Below are 19,609 nucleotides of genomic sequence, written 5' to 3'. Positions count from 1 at the left end.
AAAATAAGAGAGAGTTGTCATCTAAGGATGATAGAAGGAAATGAAGACCCCAAGAATCCACATACAATGAACCCCTAATGTTCAACAAGAAAGGAAAAGAAAAATGGCTAGAGAACATGAAGAGACAAGTGGGTACACTAGGGATTACAAACCACTAATGCTCTATAGAAAAAATTAGGCATAAATGCTAAATCTTAGAGGAATCACTTAGAGAATACTTATAAATGTGTAGAGTGAACGTCATCTCAAGCTCAACTTCAGCATCTTCATGTTGAGATGGTAACAACTCACAAAGATAATCATGTTTCAACTTTAGTAATGAGTTAAGTATCATGGCCACTATTAGCTACACCATAATAAATTGAAATGTCACATTTTAATAAGTTTGTCTTGTAAATGACTTTCCTCACATCAATGATGAAACTTATACATTAGATATGCATAAATAAAGTCTAATATTATCATAGATAATAGCTACATGTAACAATAACTTTCATTTATAAAAAACTTCATATTTAATAAACAAATTTAATAGTTTAAAGCAATTCTTTTCTCTAATTGGATTTATTGATACTTATACTAATTATCATTCTAGATTAATTGCATTGCACAAATATTTTATATTATTTTAATCTTTAAATAACAATGGTTATGTGCTCTTTTGAACAATTATTACTATTACTATATATGAGCACTTCATCCAATGCATCTGTTGTTTTTTTATTTTTTTTGGCAAAAAGTGGCATGCCACTTTAGACATATTTATTTATATATAACCTGGTTCAATGGCTCATGAAGGGAAGAAACCAGTAAGAAACCCTCCAGTCGTTACCAAATATAGATTAACTGAAAAATATACAATAAAGTATACAGTAAGACCATCTCCAGAGAAAAGTAAATTGAAGCCCTTATAATTTTGAGCCTAAAATAGAGATCTTACAAAATCAAACCCAATATACACAACATACATGCCTATGACATATAAACTTAACATCTTGCACCACCTATCCACTCTACATTATAATTCACAAAAAATGCCCTTTCATATCACAGATTTCGGTCTCAATGCATCTCTTGTTGACGACTTGCCACTATGACATTTGTTGCTTTTTAGTTTAAAGGATTTATATTTTTAAGTTTTATTGAATTTTATCGAGTCAAGACTCTTGCATAAACATGCACAAACATACAGACGTGATATAATTTAAATATTGATTCCCTACTTTTATTGTCTAAACAAACAACGGCTATCCACATAAACATGCGACTACAATTTCGTGATGACTATAGGTCGATGTTGGTAGTTATTTTAGCAACTATTATGGTTCCTCGTAGGTGCTCAGCCTCGAGGTAGGAAGAGCAACGATAAGAAACTTCCTTGGTAGACTCAATCCGAACATTTCATCCCTACCAAAATCACCCTACACAGTCCAATCAAAGCAATGTATGAGCTGAGCCACACACAAGTAAACAGCAGAGAGCCCGATGGACATCCCCGGGCATCCCCTCCTCCCTGTTCCAAAAGACAACAACTCGAAGTGTTTGCCTTTCAAATCTATGCTCGACCCAATAAATCTCTCAGGTTTGAATTCTAAAGCATCCTCCCAAATACTTTCATCCCTTCCAATTCCCCAAATGTTCACAAGCAGCCTTGTTTTCTGTGGAATGTTTACAACCCTGCGTGGACTTGTGTGGTACAAGAAATGCCTCTGCTGGATGTAGCCGAAGTGTTTCTTTCACCACACATCGCAAGAACTCAAAGTTTACAAGATCACTATCCCTTACAATGCGATCTTTCCCAACCTTTGACTCAATCTCTTGTTGTGCCATTGCCATTGCTTTAGGGTTTCTCAGCAGCTCAGTCATTGCCCATTCTATAGTGGAGGAAGATGTGTCTGCTCCACCTATTAACATATCCTGCGAAAGAATTCAACTGCTTGGTTAGTGAGACCATAGCATAGATTTTGCTCGGTGAACTATGAATAATTCCATAGTATGACAAAATGAAAGCAAATGAAAAAGTTTAACTAGCAATAGCAGTTTGTGGTACAACATTTAAACTATACTGACCAAGATGATTGCTTTGATGTGAAGCCTAGAGACTTGCATCTCCCGGCTTTCACTCTCCGCCATGTCCAACATCACGTCCACAATGTCTCCTTCTTCAGACTTCTTCACCCTTCTCCGCTCAACGTGCTCATCGATTAGATTCTCAGCAAACTCATCGAATACTTTATGAACGGTCTTCATACGGTGGCGGTAGCCTCCCCAATCGAGAAAGGCCAGTGATGAGAAGCAATCACAATAATGACAATCAAATAATAAATGATACAATTTAAAAAGGAATCATATAGCAGACTCCTCCTAGCACTTCTTACTCTCACTTGATTACACACAGTTCCAATCCCAACTAACAATGAATTCACCTTCACATGTACATTGTTTAATGTCTCCAATCAGCAAATAAACCCTTGTTTGGGTAGAATCCCTATCTTGTTTAATTCTGCACGTGCTTGGTTAGTAATATATCATACATGTTAGAATAACTCTTTCCATGAGTATCAAGCCTTCATCCTCATGGAAAGATCTTCATTTCCTTTAAAACCTACTACAACAAATAAATAATTAAGAGAAATCTACTAGTTTTGCAATAAGCGTAACAACAAACCTATAATAACATGAAACTTATCAACAAAGTACTTGGAATGATGAAGGAAACCTTATTAATGCATTTGTAGAGCCAACCAATCAGTTTGCGGACCACAATATGCAATTTGAGTTGCAAAATATCTAAGTTTTAATATTGCTGTTCATGAGTCCGTACATACCAGTCTTCCAATATTTTCTCCCTCTTTACATCAGAGACTCTTTCCAATTTATAAGACACCCTATAATAACTAACTCCAACCAACTATCATTACAACCTAAACTTCCCTCTAAACCAATCGTTACCTTTTTTATTTAATGTTTGAACTTGAAAAACCATATAATTGTTTTATTAAACATTAGACTCATTTCTATACCTAAAACTATCTTGAAGACCTAATATTATTTTAGCATCATAATAGGTTTTAAGACTGCCCAATTGATTGGATGACCTTTTTTATACATTCCTTCCTTCTGATTTATTTTGAGGATATTCGTGGTCTTTATAATCTTCAATTGTGGCTTGAACATTTGAGGTGCTCCTGCACCATACTCCCCACCATAAAAAAAACTCTTGCCCCAAGAGTTGACTTGTGATCCATTGTTCCTTGCTCCCATCTACTGCTATTGAGGGGTGAAATTATTCCCCAAAGTGATCAGCTCCTTCATCCTGGTTCCTGGAGTCACACACCAAGATTTAGATACATAAATATTTGGATTAGACTGTCCTCTTTCCTGATAGTATTTTTTCTGCACATTAGACTGCTGGAAAGTCTTTATTTGTCTCTGCTCTATCACCATATCATCTTCATCTATCTGCCCTCTTAGAGGAATTTTCATTGCTCCAACCAAAACAAAAGGTTGTTCAGCCAACCCTACCACCCCTAGATTGTCCTGCCTCTTAGCCTGGCATTGCTTCCAACCAATATCATAATGTGCAGTACCTTGATCTTGCACTGGAATATCTCTACCAAAACACATCAGTATAGTTTCCTTATGACTCCTCACCAATGGATGCAACTTATACTTCACCTTTTCTTGTTCAACTACATATGTATTTTCATAACCATTATGCATGAATCTCCTTGAACATTGCCAAGATCTTCCCAAAATAAGATGCCCACAAGTCATGTGCATGACATCGCATAGTACCTTGTCTCTATAACTCCCAACTAAAAACTCAACCATCACTTGATCTTTAACCAAAAAATTATGATTCTCATTGACCCAAGTAGCATAATAAGGAGCAACATGTGTAAAAGTTTTCAATTTCAAATTTTTAACAACTTCATAAGAAAACATATTATTACTTGCCCCTGAATCAATTATAAACTTACATACCTTCCCTTGAATGAGACAATTTGATCTGAATATGCCTAGATCTTTTGGTATTTGATTGCTTCTTCCCATCAGTAAGAACTCTCCTTCTTCTGGAAGAAGTTCAATGGGTTCATTCTGCTCATCCTTTCTTGGCTCTTCATCAACCAAGTTTACTCTTCTCTCTCCCCCTTTGTCTTCCTGCCATTTAGGACACTGAAAGGATTGATGGCCTACTTCATTACAAGTGAAGCATCTTCCCGTGAACACTGCACTTCCTCTTCCTCCACTTTTTCCACCTCTATAACCCCCTCTTGATTCTAAAAATGTTTTTTCCTTATCCTTATCATTGCTGCTCTGAAAATCAGTAGTACCTCTTCCCCCTCTTCCTCTCATGGAAGATCCACCTCTATTGATGCTCTGCTTTTCTTGTCTCCTTCTTATCTTCTCTTCAGCCCTCAAGGCTAATTGATAACATTCATCAACTGACCTCGGGGTAGCAAGACTAAGTTCATCCTAGATATTGAACCTTAGTTCCCCCATATACCTTGCAATCTTTTCTTCCATCTCTTCATCATGATCCACAATAATATCAAGCTTGTGAAATTCCTCAGTGTACTTATGTACATACATCTCCTTTTGCCTGAAATCTCTCATTTTCTTGTACAACTGTACTCTATAATCCTTTGGCAAAAATTTTGCCTTCATTTTCTCCACCATATTATACTAAGATGTGATCTTAGGTCTACCATTCTTCCATCTATTTGCCTGGATGCAATCCCACCACAACAAAGCATGTCCCTTCAACCTGGACTTTGCTATCTTCACTTTTTCCTTCTCTTCTGTCCCTTCACACTCAAAGCAATTTTCCATTGCACTGAACCAATCTATTAGTTCTTCATCATCCATTTTTCCTCCATACACAGGTAAGTCTGTCCTTACCCTTTCATCTTCATTTCTTATGGCTTTTGCAAACTTAGCCATTCTTACTTCCTTAGGGTCCTTTTCTTCTTCTTTGGGTTCTTATTCCTCTTCTTCATCTCTGACTTCGTCATCCAATCTAATGCTCTTATATTTCTTCTCTAGTACTGCCAGTCTCTCCATCATGGACTTTATCAATCTATCTTTTTTAGCGTTCTCTTTGTCCCTTTGTTCTAATGATGCCCTTAAAATTTTGTTATCTACCACTTGTTCTTTCACTATCTTTGCCAACTCCATATTTGTCAACCTTGTAGGAATCTCTTCTTCTCTTTTAGACATGGTTGCTTCATCAACTTGGTACAAGAATCTACTATAGGGTTACTCCTATTAGGTAGTTCAACTACAAGGGCTCACTAAGGGATTCAAGAACCAACTTCACAAGACCAATTACACTTCCACAAGACCTTTCTCTCGCTTTGATACCAATATGATGAGGAGCAATCACAATAATGACAATCAAATAATATCATTACTCTTGAACTAGGGCTTTCTCAATCACTTGATTACACACACTTCCAATCCCAACTAACAATGAATTCACCTTCACATGTACATTGTTTAATGTCTCCAATCAACAAATAAACCCCTTGTTTGGGTAGAATCCCTATCTTGTTTAATTCTGCACATGCTTGGTTAGTAATATATCATATATGTTAGAATAACTCTTTCCATGAGCATCAGGCCTTCATCCTCATGGAAAGATCTTCATTTCCTTTAAAACCTACTACAACAAATAAATAATTAAGAGAAATCTACTGGTTCTACAATAGGTGTAACAACAAACCTATAATAACATGAAATTTATCAACAAAGTACTTGGAATGATGAAGGAAACCTTATTAATGCATTTGTAGAGCCAACCAATCAGTTTGCGGACCACAATATGAAATTTGAGTTGCAAAATATCTAAGTTTTAATATTGCTATTCATGAGTCTGTATATACCAGTCTTCCAATATTTTCTCCCTCTTTACATCAGAGACTCTTTCCAATTTATAAGACACTCTATAATAACTGACTCCAACCAACTATCATCATTGAGTTGGGTATTTTAAAATTATTACAACCTAAACTTCCCTCTAAACCAACTGTTACCTTTTTTATTTAATGTTTTAACTTAAAAGACCATACAATTGTTTTATTAAACATTAAACTCATTTCTATACCTAAACCTATCTTGAAGACCTAATATTATTTTAGCATAGGTTCCAAGACTGTCCAATTGATTTGATGAACTGGTTTATACATTCCTTCCTTCTGATTTGTTTTGAGGATCTTCGTGGTCTTTATAATCTTCAACTGTGGCTTGAGATGCTCCTGCACCAGCCAGAGATGGAATGAAGTCTCCAAGAACAACTACTCCCGCGAGATGCGTAATCTCACTCGCCATCTCTGAAAACTGCTGCCCTCCGCTCAGTTAATGGTCCGAGTACCTTCTCCCTGCAAACATTCTACAAACTATGTTGAGTAAGGCGGAAAAGATGTGGTTCCTCAGGTTAACCGAGCGCGTGCCTCTCTTGCTTTCCTCACACAGAGATTTAACAATGGCGGAGCTCTCTTCCTCTCTCACCCAACTGAATGATTCGGTTCTCTTCGCCGTCAGCAATTCAACTGTTCAGAGCTTTCTCATATGCCGCCAGTAACCTCCATAGGGGGCTAGCGCTATGTCTCTGTGCTCGTAGGCCATGTACTTGCCCGCTGATGAAGCTGGCCTGTTCGCAAATATCAGATCGTGGGTTTTAAGAAACTCTTTGACCATGGTAGGAGATGAGAAGACAATTGTGGGTACAGAGCCTAACCGGAGGAACATGATGGCTCCATACTTTTTTGCTAGTTCAGCTAGTGACTGGTGAGGAAGGCTTCCCAAGAGGTGGAGATTGCCAACCAGTGGCCATGGCCGTGGCCCTGGTGGCAATCTCAAAACTCCTTTGTTGCTCTTGCTAGTCGCTTTTCTGACAGATATGTAAATTATCCAGAGGAAGATGATTAAGAAACCTAACTGTGCTAAAGGGAAATGAAGCCATTCCATATCTGGGTAGGCCGGCTTGCAACTTATCGGGCAAAAGGCAGGCACGTTCTTTGGACTAAATCTTGCAGAGAAGATTGACTTCTGTGCCATAATCGGTTCTAGAATAAGGTTTGTTAATTTCAAGACTGTTTCTAATAAGCGGGAGTGGTTCGTGGGTCACATGTACACACGTGAGCGTGTAACTTAAAAGACCTATTATATGAAGCTCACCCTTAGAGCAGGTAGACTCTCTTATCATTTATAGGAAAGTTTGTTATTTTTTCAACTTAAAAGACCTATTATATGAAGCTCACCCTTAGGGTAGGTAGACTCTCTAATCATTTATAGGTAAGTTTGTTATTTTTTCAAATTGTTTGATAATCTTAGTCTGAAATCATTTATAAAGATGTTATTATTATTTCAAATTGGTTGATTTTTGATTTGATTTTACATTTTTTATATAAGTAAGTTTAATAATTCTTCAAATTACTTGATAATCATAGTCTGAAATCATTTATAAAGAAGTTTTTTATTATTTCAAATTGGTTGATTTTAGATTTGATTTTACTTTTTTAAAATAATTTTAAATAAAGATATTTTTCAATATATATTCCAAGTTAATGACAGAAAATTAGATTAAGTTATACTCATGATTAGTTAAAACTGGACCTATTTTTATGTATCTATAAGTAGAAATTGGTTCATATAATTGTTCTCCCTTGATCTCATTATTAGTTTGAAAATTTCAGTTTCTTTGAATGTATTCTTTATTAATTAAAAACGTCCTACATGAATACATAATCAATGAAGTCATTGTGAAAAGAAATAAAGATATCCTCTTATATTTGAGGAGTTTGACTTACAATTTTCATTTCTTGAAAAATATCAATCTTGAAGTGTTTATTAGTAAGTGGGAGTCATTTTTAATAATTTTCTTATTTGGAGTTCATGGCGATATTCTAATTTTTTTTTTTTATGAAGTTGATGGGGGTCATTTAGATAGATGAGAGTGGAACTTAAGATTTCTTATATGAAAATCACCCCACAATTTGTCAATCAAAAGGGCTCTCTAATCATTTATCAAAAAATAAAAAAAATATTCAACTTAATTGATGATGATGGTTTGAAATCATTTATAAAGAATTTTTATTATTTCTAATTGGTTGATTTCAAACTGATTTTACTTTTTAAAAATAACTTTAAACTAAGATACTTTCCAATATATATTTAAAGTTAATGACGGAAATTTAGATTGAGTTATTCTCATGATTAGTTTAAATTGAAAATCATTTTATATATCTATAAGTAGATAGGATAATGGCTAATGTATATATAAATTGGTTCATATAATTGTTCTATCTTTATCTCATTATTAGTTTGAAAATTTTAGTTTCTTTGAATGTGTTTTTTATTAATTGAAAAAGTTCTACATGGATACATAATCAATGAAGTCATTGTGAAAAGAAATAAATTTTATTACAAGAAATAAAATTATATCCTCCTATATTTGAATAGTTTGACTTGCAATTTTCTTTTCTTGAAAAATGACAATCTTGAAGGTTATTGTATTAAATAAAATCATATAGTACACAAAATATAGCTTACAACAACTTACTAATTTTAGACTACTTTTTCTTTTATCAATTTTCTAGATTTTTTTAATGTAAGATTTTATATCATTCATAGAGATATTTTAGCAATCTAGTACATGAGTTTATTCTTTCATAGTAGTTGATTCTAGACTAATGCTTGATAAGTTTAGAGTTTATTTAATGGTGGTCAAGATATATTATATTTTAGGATTAGATAACATTCTCCTTCATATATTTACTAGCGCTTAAAATGTTGTATTTTACATATCAATTGGTCAAATATCCAACATGATCTTATTATTATTCATCTCTAAATATTAATGCTCATCATTGTTGGTGTAGTAAAATATTTACTAATTACAATATACATCAGTTTATTTAGGATAATTCATTGTAGAATAGTTTCCTCTTAAATGTATCTTTCATTAATTGAAAAGAGGTTCATCAATAAATAATCAATGATGTCATTATGAAAAGACGAAAATTCTATTACAAGAAATAAAGCTACCTTATACTTGAGCAATTTGACTTGCAATTTTCTTTTTCAAAAATATAAAGTCTAAAGTTTATTAGTTTAAAGAAAATGATATATTACACAAAATATTCCTATGAAAAATCTAATTTTTCTTTTATTAATATTTTTTATTTTTCTAATGTAGTATTTCATATCATCCATAAAGATATTTTAGCAATTTAGTGCAATTTTTTGATTTTTTATTACAAGCCAGTTTAGAATAATGCTTGATAATTTTAGACTTTATTTCATGGTAGTTAAGATAAATTATTTTTATGATTCATTAAGATTTTCACATAGAAACATATATATATATATATATATATATATATATATATATATATATTTGTCCAACTTATTCTTATTCTTATCCAACTTACATAGCTTTGTGTCTACAACTCCCTCTCATGGTTTGTGGTATTGGGGAGGGTCCCTCCCCTCCTCCTCCACCAGATTAGTCATTGGACAACCCATATTCAAATCTTGTCTTGGTGGTACACTTTGCAGAACTTGGTTCCCCTCTCTACTCCAATGTCCACAATATTCATTATGGGCCCTCTAAGTAGCCAGATGATTTGGGTTTTCTTTTGAGCTATACTCCTTTGGAATCTAGAGAGGTTGACTCAAACAAGGTGGCGATCCCAAAACTGGGATGAAAAAATGTGTTATTGGGAAAAAGGTGTGATGTGCCTTTGGAAGTGTTTCCTAAGATTTCCTGGGGCAAGGAGGGCCTAGAGATAAAGCTACTTGATTTGGGGGTACATTTTATCTCTCTTGGGTCTACCCAAGCTTTGTTAGGATATTTTGAAGCTTTTTGTCCTTCTATTGAGATGGTCAAGAAATGTTGTCTAGTGAGATAGAAACTAAAATGATTTTTTAGTGTATTTGAGATGTTGGGGAATCTATCCTTATTTAGATTTTCATCTGAGGAGTATAAAGGGTTCATCTTGGCTACATCTTGGTGCTTTGGAAAACACTTGCTGACATTGGAAAAATAGAAACACGGGTTCAACCTTGCTTTAGACATTTTCTATATAGCTCTAGTGTGGATTGATCTACATTGGCTTCCCCTCAATTTTTGGGATGATAAGGTCTTCAAATAGATTAGGGAATTATTAGGACACTTTATTAGAATTGATAATGTTATGACCAACAAGTATAGACTTCTCTATGTCAAGTTTTGTGTGAATGTAATCTTCAATAAAAGCATCCCTACCATGGTAAATTTTAAATCTAAGGGGAGAAAGTGGTGTCAACCCATTTTCTATGAGAATGTGATGTTCTATTATCAACATTGTGATGATTATAGTTATATTATCACTAGTTTCACTAAGAATCAAGGTGGAAAAGAGAATTAGAAGGGGAAAGAGAAATTGATACATGTATCCTCTTCTATGCAAGGGGAGTGCTCAAATAGTTCCATCCCTAACCACTAAGGGAGCTCAAGAACCATAGAGATTGAAACTAGACTAAAGGATTGAAAGGGTGTGGAGTGGAGGAGTACTCCTTTGTAGAGAATCTTTCCAAACTTGTCTCTTCACTTGCTGAAGAGCTAATGGAAATTTTCAAGGGTAGTTTGGAGGAAGGAGAAATCCTAAGAGAGAGATTTTAAGATACCTTGGGAACCCCCTTGGTGAAATTGGGGATGAATTACATTGATCCAAATGGGAACTCTATCATGGCATATGTGAGGGTGTCTAGTTGTATTCTATAGGTGGATCAAATTTGTGGATTTCAGGGCCTCTTAAGTTATGGAAGCCTCTAAGGATGTTCTGAGATAGGTTCTTAACCATGCTACTATTAGCCAGATGGAAAGGGTGTCCTAGGGTGATCCTGTTGGCTCCCTAATAATATCACACCCAATATGTCATGAGGAACTCTATTCCATTCACTAGAACTTGGAGTATTTTTCAACCCCAAATCAATCTCTAGTAGACTCAGAGGGAGGATGGAACACAGTGAAGATAAAATTGAGAGGTTTTGTTAAAGTGGATGTTAGTTTGGATTCTAAGGTTGGAAGACCTCTAGAGAAGACCATCAAACAAAAAGGTAATGTATAGGTTACTGGTCAAGGTACACAACTTAACTTGGAAGATACACAGAGACTTAGAAAATGAATTTTATCTCCTAGAATATAAGAGAGATCAATAGCTCAAGGAAATAGTATGATATAAAAGGAAATTTTGTAATGTCCCATTTGAGGACATTAAATAATTTCCTCTTGAATGGTATACATTTGATATACTTCGTATGATGATTACCTTAGCTTGAGATATACCATATATATATCAGTATATTTTATAGAAGTGTGTTTATTCAAATATTAATTATATATGATTACATATATAATAATATATATTAATATCAATTATATGTGATTATAATAATATATGATTATATATGATTATATTAAATATTTATTATTATATATTATATATGAATCACTTTAATTATTTCTAATAATATTATTTTAATATAGGCACGATGTCATATACTATAGCACATAAAATAGTTGATGTATATATTAATTTTAATATTTATAATTGTATAATATATAACATTTTATATTTGTAACTTAGAATAATTATAATTTATTCTATATAAATTATCGATTATTAATATTATACCCTTTATGTATAATTAATTTACATACTAAAATGGGGATATCACAGTCATCCCCTCTTGAATTTGCTTGTCCTCAAGCAAATCATTCATATGCAAGCTTGGTCATAGACATAAAACATACTTGCATTTAAAATACCGAAAGATTTATGAAATATACATTGAATAAAAACACGAAGCATACACGATGTAGACAGATCATGAAAACATGAAGTAGACATGATGCAGACAGATGAAGACACAGAGCAAACATGATGCAAACACATAAGACACACATCATGCATTTCCTTAATTGTGAACCTACAACCAAGAAAAAACATTAGTACACATTATATATAAATCAATCCCTTGATAGGGTGTTTATAGTCTCAATCCATTTATTAACTCATGATTTTGTAAATATGGGAGGAGGAACCATAATAGGTTGCCCTGTTACCCAACCAGTGGGCCTCACCATTCTCCCTCATTATTGTTACCTTCCTCTGATAATCATTTCCAAGAAGGCACCTTTGTATGATGTACCCTGAGATGTCCCATCACTGAGGCCTTACTCAGTACCCGTAAGTTTTATCTGGTACCTCGCGTGATGTCCCCCAGTCCATTCCACCGCAGGCCTTATCTCAACTTGAAGAATCATGATCTTAAGGTGATTCTATCAACTATTTTCCAAATAAGAAGTCTTTTAAAGCATAATCTTTGAAATATCAAATAGTTAATCTTATCCTTCAATTATAGGAGGAGAAACCATAATGGGGTGCCCTATTACCCAAATTAGTGGGCCTCACCGTTCTCCCTCATTACCGTTATCTCTCTCCAACCATCATCTCCAAGATAGTGCCTTTGTATGATGTACCCTAAGATATTCTCTCCACCATAGGCCTTACCCGGTACCCGTAGGCTTTACCCAGTACCTCCGAGTGGCGACACCTAGCCCATTCTACTGCAGGCCTTACCTTGTCTTGGAAGATGATGACCTTTAAATAATTTAATTAGTTCTACTTAACAACATTATAATTTATTAAACCTTTAGTTTATATTAAAGCATAGAGAAGAAATTACTTATTCTTTAATTAACTATTTCAAATCTAAAGCTCTCTTATATGTTGCATATATAAATAGTTCTCACAATATTGAATAAGTGATATATTGCAGTCTTAATCATGTGGCAAGTGGAATCTTATTCAAGCCTTTTCTTGATTAAACTTTAAACTCGTTTCCTTGATACAAGTTTAATAATACCAAAATAATAATAATTATTATTATAATTATAATGAACATCTCATAAATAAATAAATAAATAAATACAAATTTCTTCTTTTAATATCATAATCATAATTCTTGGTTCAATAGCAGAAATATATTTGTTCATATTTAGAAAATAACATAGTATAAAAAACAGAAAAGAATAGAAATCGAAATAAAGTCATACCTTACTTTTACCTTTGTATACTATTTTCTTGTCCATCTTTGTTACGGACTTGCACAAGGTGCATCATATGGTAGTTTCTGACTGAAGGCGTTGCTGTAGTTACTCTCACTTTAATGAATTCTAACAAGTAAATCCTCTTTTGAAAATATGCACCGATGGGTTTCTTGACTTTTACCAATGATAACTGAAGACCTTTCAAATATGACAAGGCATTGCTTTGACCACAGGATGTTCACTTTAGTAGATGAATCTTATGCTCCCGTCCTTGTTTGATTCTATTTTCTACTTTGAACCTAGACGGTGGTCTTTGAGTGAGGTCTATATAGATAATCTTAGAGACCATTTCTTTAATGTTTAAAGTTGCTTGCTTCCTCAACGGTTATTATTGGTGATCAAAGTCAGACTTAATTTTGCAGGTACATGGACATTGTTGGAAACTACATATGCCTCTTCAGATCACTATATCAATGCTTGATACTGAAAATGATATCCTTCAATTTTTTTTTAACTTAGTCCTTCCTACGCAATAGATGCCTTTTTACTGAATGCAGATTGTTTAAATATATATCAGATCTGATCTTGATGAATCGATGCATCACTAGCCAGCTGAAAACTGACTGCAGATCTACATATTTAATCTAGTACTTCTTATGCCCAATCCCACTCACATTGGTCTACATTTGCCTGGTGAATCTATCTAGTATATTGTGTTTGTAATGGTCTTATTAAGAAAGCACAATTGTGCTTTGAATTGTCATTGTACTCTTTGATGAACCATCCCTCCACATAGCTTGCCAATACTAAACACAATGGACATTAGACATTTCATTGATATTTTTCTCCAATCTTCGGCTGCTCATATCTTTGCCAAGGCCTTATTATAGGTCTTTCTTTTGTGTAGAGACTGTAGGTAGCCTGTCTATACCTTGGCACAGATCTTCATACATACGATGGTGACAGTGCATATGTCTACAACTTCGATTTTGTTCTCCAATTCCCACGGATCTCTTTATTACTCTTGGGCTCCACATTTGTACAATCTGTCCCTGCCTTTATTATCTCAGGCTATATGCATTGGACGAAAGCAGGTGTAATACCTTGTATCAATTTCTATTGGATTTCTGTATTAAATAAGCTTCGGTTTTCGCATAAACCCGATTCTAAAGTCAAATTTCAATGGCATTTGAAACTTTAAAAGTTGGCTTCGTTTCTTCGAGCCGCTACTCATAATAATGACAGCTATATTTCCTTAAGCCGTTAACTATATCCGAGGAAAATGGTAGACATTCATAGTCTATAGTCACTGATCTCAAATAAGCTTTGTGTAGAAAGCAGCGCATAGTTTGTTCATATTCTATAGACTGTCTGGTGTGAAATACTATTCAAGATATACCTTGTGTGGAAGGCATTAGATAATATGCTTGCTTTGTCAAATACCATTCATGTCCATCTCATTCATCCTTTCATGCAAATGAATTACTTAAAAAATGGTTCCAAAATATTAGATATTGACTTATATAATAGCGGGTTCTGCGCTACCTATTTTGCGTGCTTAAGCAAGTGATTATTAGTCACTTATCATTCATAGAAATTCTCCATCAGTTTCTACTTATGCAGTTACTTATCCTTTCCACCAAGATTTTATGGGTATGGCTCTTAGATTCCAGGTATTTGTTGATAGTTTATCTTACAGGCTGGTAGAATCAGGCTTTGATACCACTTGTAATGTCCCATTTCATGACATCAAATAATTTCCTCTTGAATTGTATAGATTTGATAATATTTCGTATGATGATTACCTTAGCTTGAGATATACCATATATATATCAATATATTTTATAGAGGTGTGTCTATTCAAATATTAATTATATATGATTACACATTAATAATATATATTAATATCAATTATATGTGATTATAATAATATATGATTATATTAATTATTATATATTATATATTATATATGAATTACTTTAATTATTTATAATAATATTATTTTAATATAGGCATAATGTCATATACTATAGCACATAAAATAGTAGATGTATATATTAATTATATATATATAATTGTATCCTTATATATATTTATAATTGTATAATATATAACATTTTATATTTGTAACTTAGAATAATTATAATTTATTCTATATAAATTATTGATTATTAATATTATACCCTTTATGTATAATTAATTTATATACTAAAATGGGGATATCACAAATTTTTTGGAGCATAGGTTGGACATTATCCTTATACAGGAAATTAAAATGTCTTGGGTAAATTTTAATCAAACTTTAGCCTACATGTTGTCTGGTGCTAGATTTTCTTATAGAGAGGTGAGTGGTGCATTAGGAGGAATTGCTACAATATGGGACCCATATAGGATCTCAGGTAAGATGATTACTTCTAATCCACATTTCCTATTTTTTGAGTATGTGGGAAAGGACCTCACCTAGAATTTAGTTAACTTATATGCTCCCAATACTAAGGCTAGAAGACTTCAAGTGTGGGAGGATACTTCTCTTGTCATTGGTGGAAGTAATTCCAAAAATTGGATGTGCATAGGGGACTTCAATGCATCCTTGTATCCATTGGAAACACACAGGTTCTTGAGAATTACTCTCATAGTATGCATGATTTAAATAGTTTCCTTAGATGTAACGACTTCTTTAATATAGACTTGCATGGTTCCCCTTCATCTAGTCAAATAAAAAATCTAATAATAACCTCATCTAGGTGAGGCTAGATAGAGTGTTGATTTTGGCGGGCTAGGATATCATCCCATTACCTCTCCCTATGTATTCCCTAGGACTATCTCAGATCACTCCATGATCTTGTTTAGCTGAGATAAATGCAAATTTCATGTTGCTAAACCCTTTAGATGTGAGATTATGTAGAACTCTCACAAAAAGTTGAAGGAGTGTATCAGAGTGTTGTGGAACACTAAAGTGGAAGGAATGACCATGTTTAGGATTGTTAAGAAACATGAAATCATTATAAGGGAGGTTTTCTAATGGAAAAAATCTACATTTTGGGATTTTTTAACCAAAAGAAGGAGATTGAGATAAACATGAAGCAGTTTTAACTTGCCAATGGGGAGGTGTCCGAGGAGGCCACTAGTGAGGAGAGGGAACTAAGGAATAAGTTGAAGGATATTATTATGAAGGAGGAGATCTTCAAGAAGTAGACATCACTTATCTAGTGTCTTACTAAGAGAGATAGAAATATTGCCTTCTTCTACATATCTACTTCTAAACACACAAAGAGGAAAGCAATCACTAGACTATTGGATGACCAGGGTTGAGAACTCATGGAGGAGGAGGAAATGGGTAATTGGGCTTCTATGTATTGTAAGGATATCTATTACTAGAATTTGACCCCTCAAGATCTCAATAACAAAAATGACCTCGTAAAGTGTAATAGCCCTATTATCGACAAATAGATGAATGTGGGTTTGGTTAAAATGCTTGAGATTGAGGAAGTGAAGGTGGCAATTTTATCTATGGGAGCTTATAAGACTCTTGGCTTTTTTGGTTTCTACTAGCCTTTTCCCAAGAATTGTAGCATATTGTCAAATATGATCTCACCCATGTTGCACAGGGCCTCATAAATAAAGGGAGGTTATTTAAAGATCTAAATCATATGTACATTGTTCTTGTTTTGAATATTGGTGAACCTACTTAGATGGGGAATTTCATACCCATTAGCCTTTGTAAGATAGGTTACAAATGGTCAGTCAACTTAATACCAAATCATAACATGGATGGGGAAACATTTATCAACATGTAACATTCCTACATTATACCATAGAAGTCCATAAATTAAAGAAAATATAGAATATTTGAACTATCCATACTTATACTTCATGTCTTAACATATAAATAACATTTTCATAAAAACATAAGTTCATTTTCTTAAAACCATTGAGTCATCATTGTTTCTACAAGATTACTATCTAAAAAAAAGATAAAAGGATCTCAAAATAATGACCTTTTGGAAGCCCATCAACAAAATCCTATCCAAGATCTTGGTTAATAGATTGAAATCTCTCTTAGAAAACTCCATTAGTTCTTTCTAGAATGAGTTTGTATCAGGAAGACTAATTTTGGACGGAGACACCACTTCCCATGAAGTTATGCATTCTATCCATAAGGAAGAAAGAATCCAGGTATGACCATGAAGTTGGACATTTCCAAAGCCTATGATAAAGTGAGATGGTTTTTTCTTTATGATATTCTTGAGCAACTGGGCTTCACTGAGAGACCCATCTTGTTGGCTAGAGAGATAGTTAATTATGTTCAATTTTTTATTCTCTTTAATGGAACCCTAGGAAAATAATTCAATATGATGAGGGTTGTGAGACAAGGGGAATCTCTCCCCATATTTATTCATCATTGTGGTAGAAGTTATTGGAAGGAACTTCTTGGTTATGAAAGAACAAGCCAGTTAAAGGGAATTAATCTGGCCACCACTCTCTCCCTAGAGGTGATACAATAGTTTTTGGATGACATGTCTCTCTATTGGAGTGTGTCTATCAGAGAAGCTAGATACTAGAAGAAGGTACTAGGAGATTACATGCTATAGTGTTAAGTTAACATATCAATTTTCAAAAGAAAAAATTCTTTAACACTATGAGGAGGTTATTGGATAAAATCACTAGATAATTGTAGTGCTAATAGGCTGACCTCCCTGATACATATTTGGAATTACCCCTCACTTTTAAGGAATTATCATCCCATTTTTGGAATACTATCATTGAACATACACAAAGGAAGCTTGTGGGGTGGAAGGGGAAGGTTCTAAGTAATGTTGGTAAATTAAAACTCCTTACTACCTACTTACAATGTATCCATGTTTACTTCCTATCCCTATTCAAAATCTTTGGTAAGGTTAGACTCTATAGAGAAGAACCAAAATAATTTTCTATGGGCATGGATTTAGGAGCATTCAAGGATGATTTTGGTAGCTTGGCAACAAGTCTACAAACCAAAAACTCAAGGGGGTTAAATCTAAGATGAATCTCTACTGTTAGCAAAACTTTAATGTCAAAGAGTAGATGGAGGGTAATTAAGGAAGTGGCTAGGTCATGCAAGTTCAAGAAGGAAAAATATATGAGGGGAGGTACTTTCCAATACAATCTTTGAAATAATGGTCTCCTAGAGGGCTCAATGATATGGACTAATATTGTGAATAGTCAAAAAATTCAGAGGAAAGGTATCAGATGGATCATTGATGATGGGAGATAGATTATATTATGGGAGGACACCTAGTTGGGATTAACCCTAGACTAGTCTCAATTTGGTCATCTGAAGAAGGTGTGTATAGATGGATTTGGCTTGAAGGTGAGTAACTATATTGATACCAATGGGAGATGGATTAATCTACAATAGATACTCATAGCTCATCCTACAACCCAAAACTTGGAGAAATGCATAGACAAAATATGGTTACCAACTTTCCCAATAGAGGATTTTGTGGTGTGGAATAATAATACCTCTAGAGATTTTAGTGTTAAATTGACCTACAATATCCTCATTGGTATAGATGAATGTATTGATTGGAAATATTTCTAGAATCTAGGGATCATTACCAAAGTGAACTTCTTTTGCTAGATGACTTTACATGGTAGCATACTTACAATTGATAATTTTAAAAGGAGGGGATTCCAGGTGGTGAATTAGTATGTGAGGATCAAACTACCCCTAGTTTTCGTATTCATTGCTCTTATTCTAGGGAAGTGCGATTGGGCATCCTACTTAGATTTGGTGTGCAACTGGTTTTCAATGATGATCTCAAATAATTTCTTTGTGTATGGAAGCTCCCTTCTTACCATCCACTCATAAGATTACTTTGGAAATTGATTCTCTTGTATGTTTTTTAGCAGTTATGGAAGGAAAGAAACAATCATATTTTTATGGATAGATCTCCACCTCCCCGCCCCCCCTCTTCTATCACTCTCCAAGTTATTGCTAAGACATTACATGAGCTTATCCCTCATTAGAAATGTTGGGCACCATATCACCCCTATGGGAGGTCACCCATCTTAGTAATACTCTAGCTCGAGCATACTTAACTACGAAGTTCCCTCCATGGTTAAACCCACTATTCTTGAAACCCCATTTGCAAAACCCTCACCAAGTGTTGTTCCTTATGAATCAGTCATTTGAAATCCCCTTAAGCTCATCAATTGATAAGGAGATATTTTTCCATAGCTAGTCAAGTTATGATATTGCTATTAGGATTTAATTGTGTAGTTTTAGAGTCAAACTCATTTGCCTATGTATCATGAGTAGAGATTCATACATGAATCCATCTCCAATGAGAATAAATTAAATACTTTAGACTCATTAGATCTAGGTGATACTAATAGAGGTTAGCATCGAGACTTTTTTGGAGGTCATGCATCCCAATACTACTCCATCTAGAGAAAACTTAACTATGAAGTTCCCTCCATGGTTAAACACACTCTTCTTGCAACCCCATTTGAAAATCCTTCACT

The 19,609-nt window shown here is 33.9% G+C and overlaps 1 pseudogene; it reads right to left on the bottom strand.

Annotated features, from left to right (window-relative positions):
* Nucleotides 1–1,297: 1,297 nt before the first annotated feature.
* LOC149540154 (cytochrome P450 71AU50-like) lies at nucleotides 1,298–7,061 on the bottom strand (annotated as a pseudogene).
* Between the last annotated feature and the right edge of the window lie 12,548 nt (nucleotides 7,062–19,609).

The sequence above is a fragment of the Cupressus sempervirens genome, chromosome 9 (genome assembly GCF_028749045.1).
Source record: "Cupressus sempervirens isolate cs-2001-9-10 chromosome 9, ASM2874904v1, whole genome shotgun sequence".
NCBI classification, from domain to species: Eukaryota; Viridiplantae; Streptophyta; class Pinopsida; order Cupressales; family Cupressaceae; genus Cupressus; species Cupressus sempervirens.
Note: the sequence above shows the minus strand (reverse complement) of the source record. Positions and strands in the feature narration are given on the sequence as shown.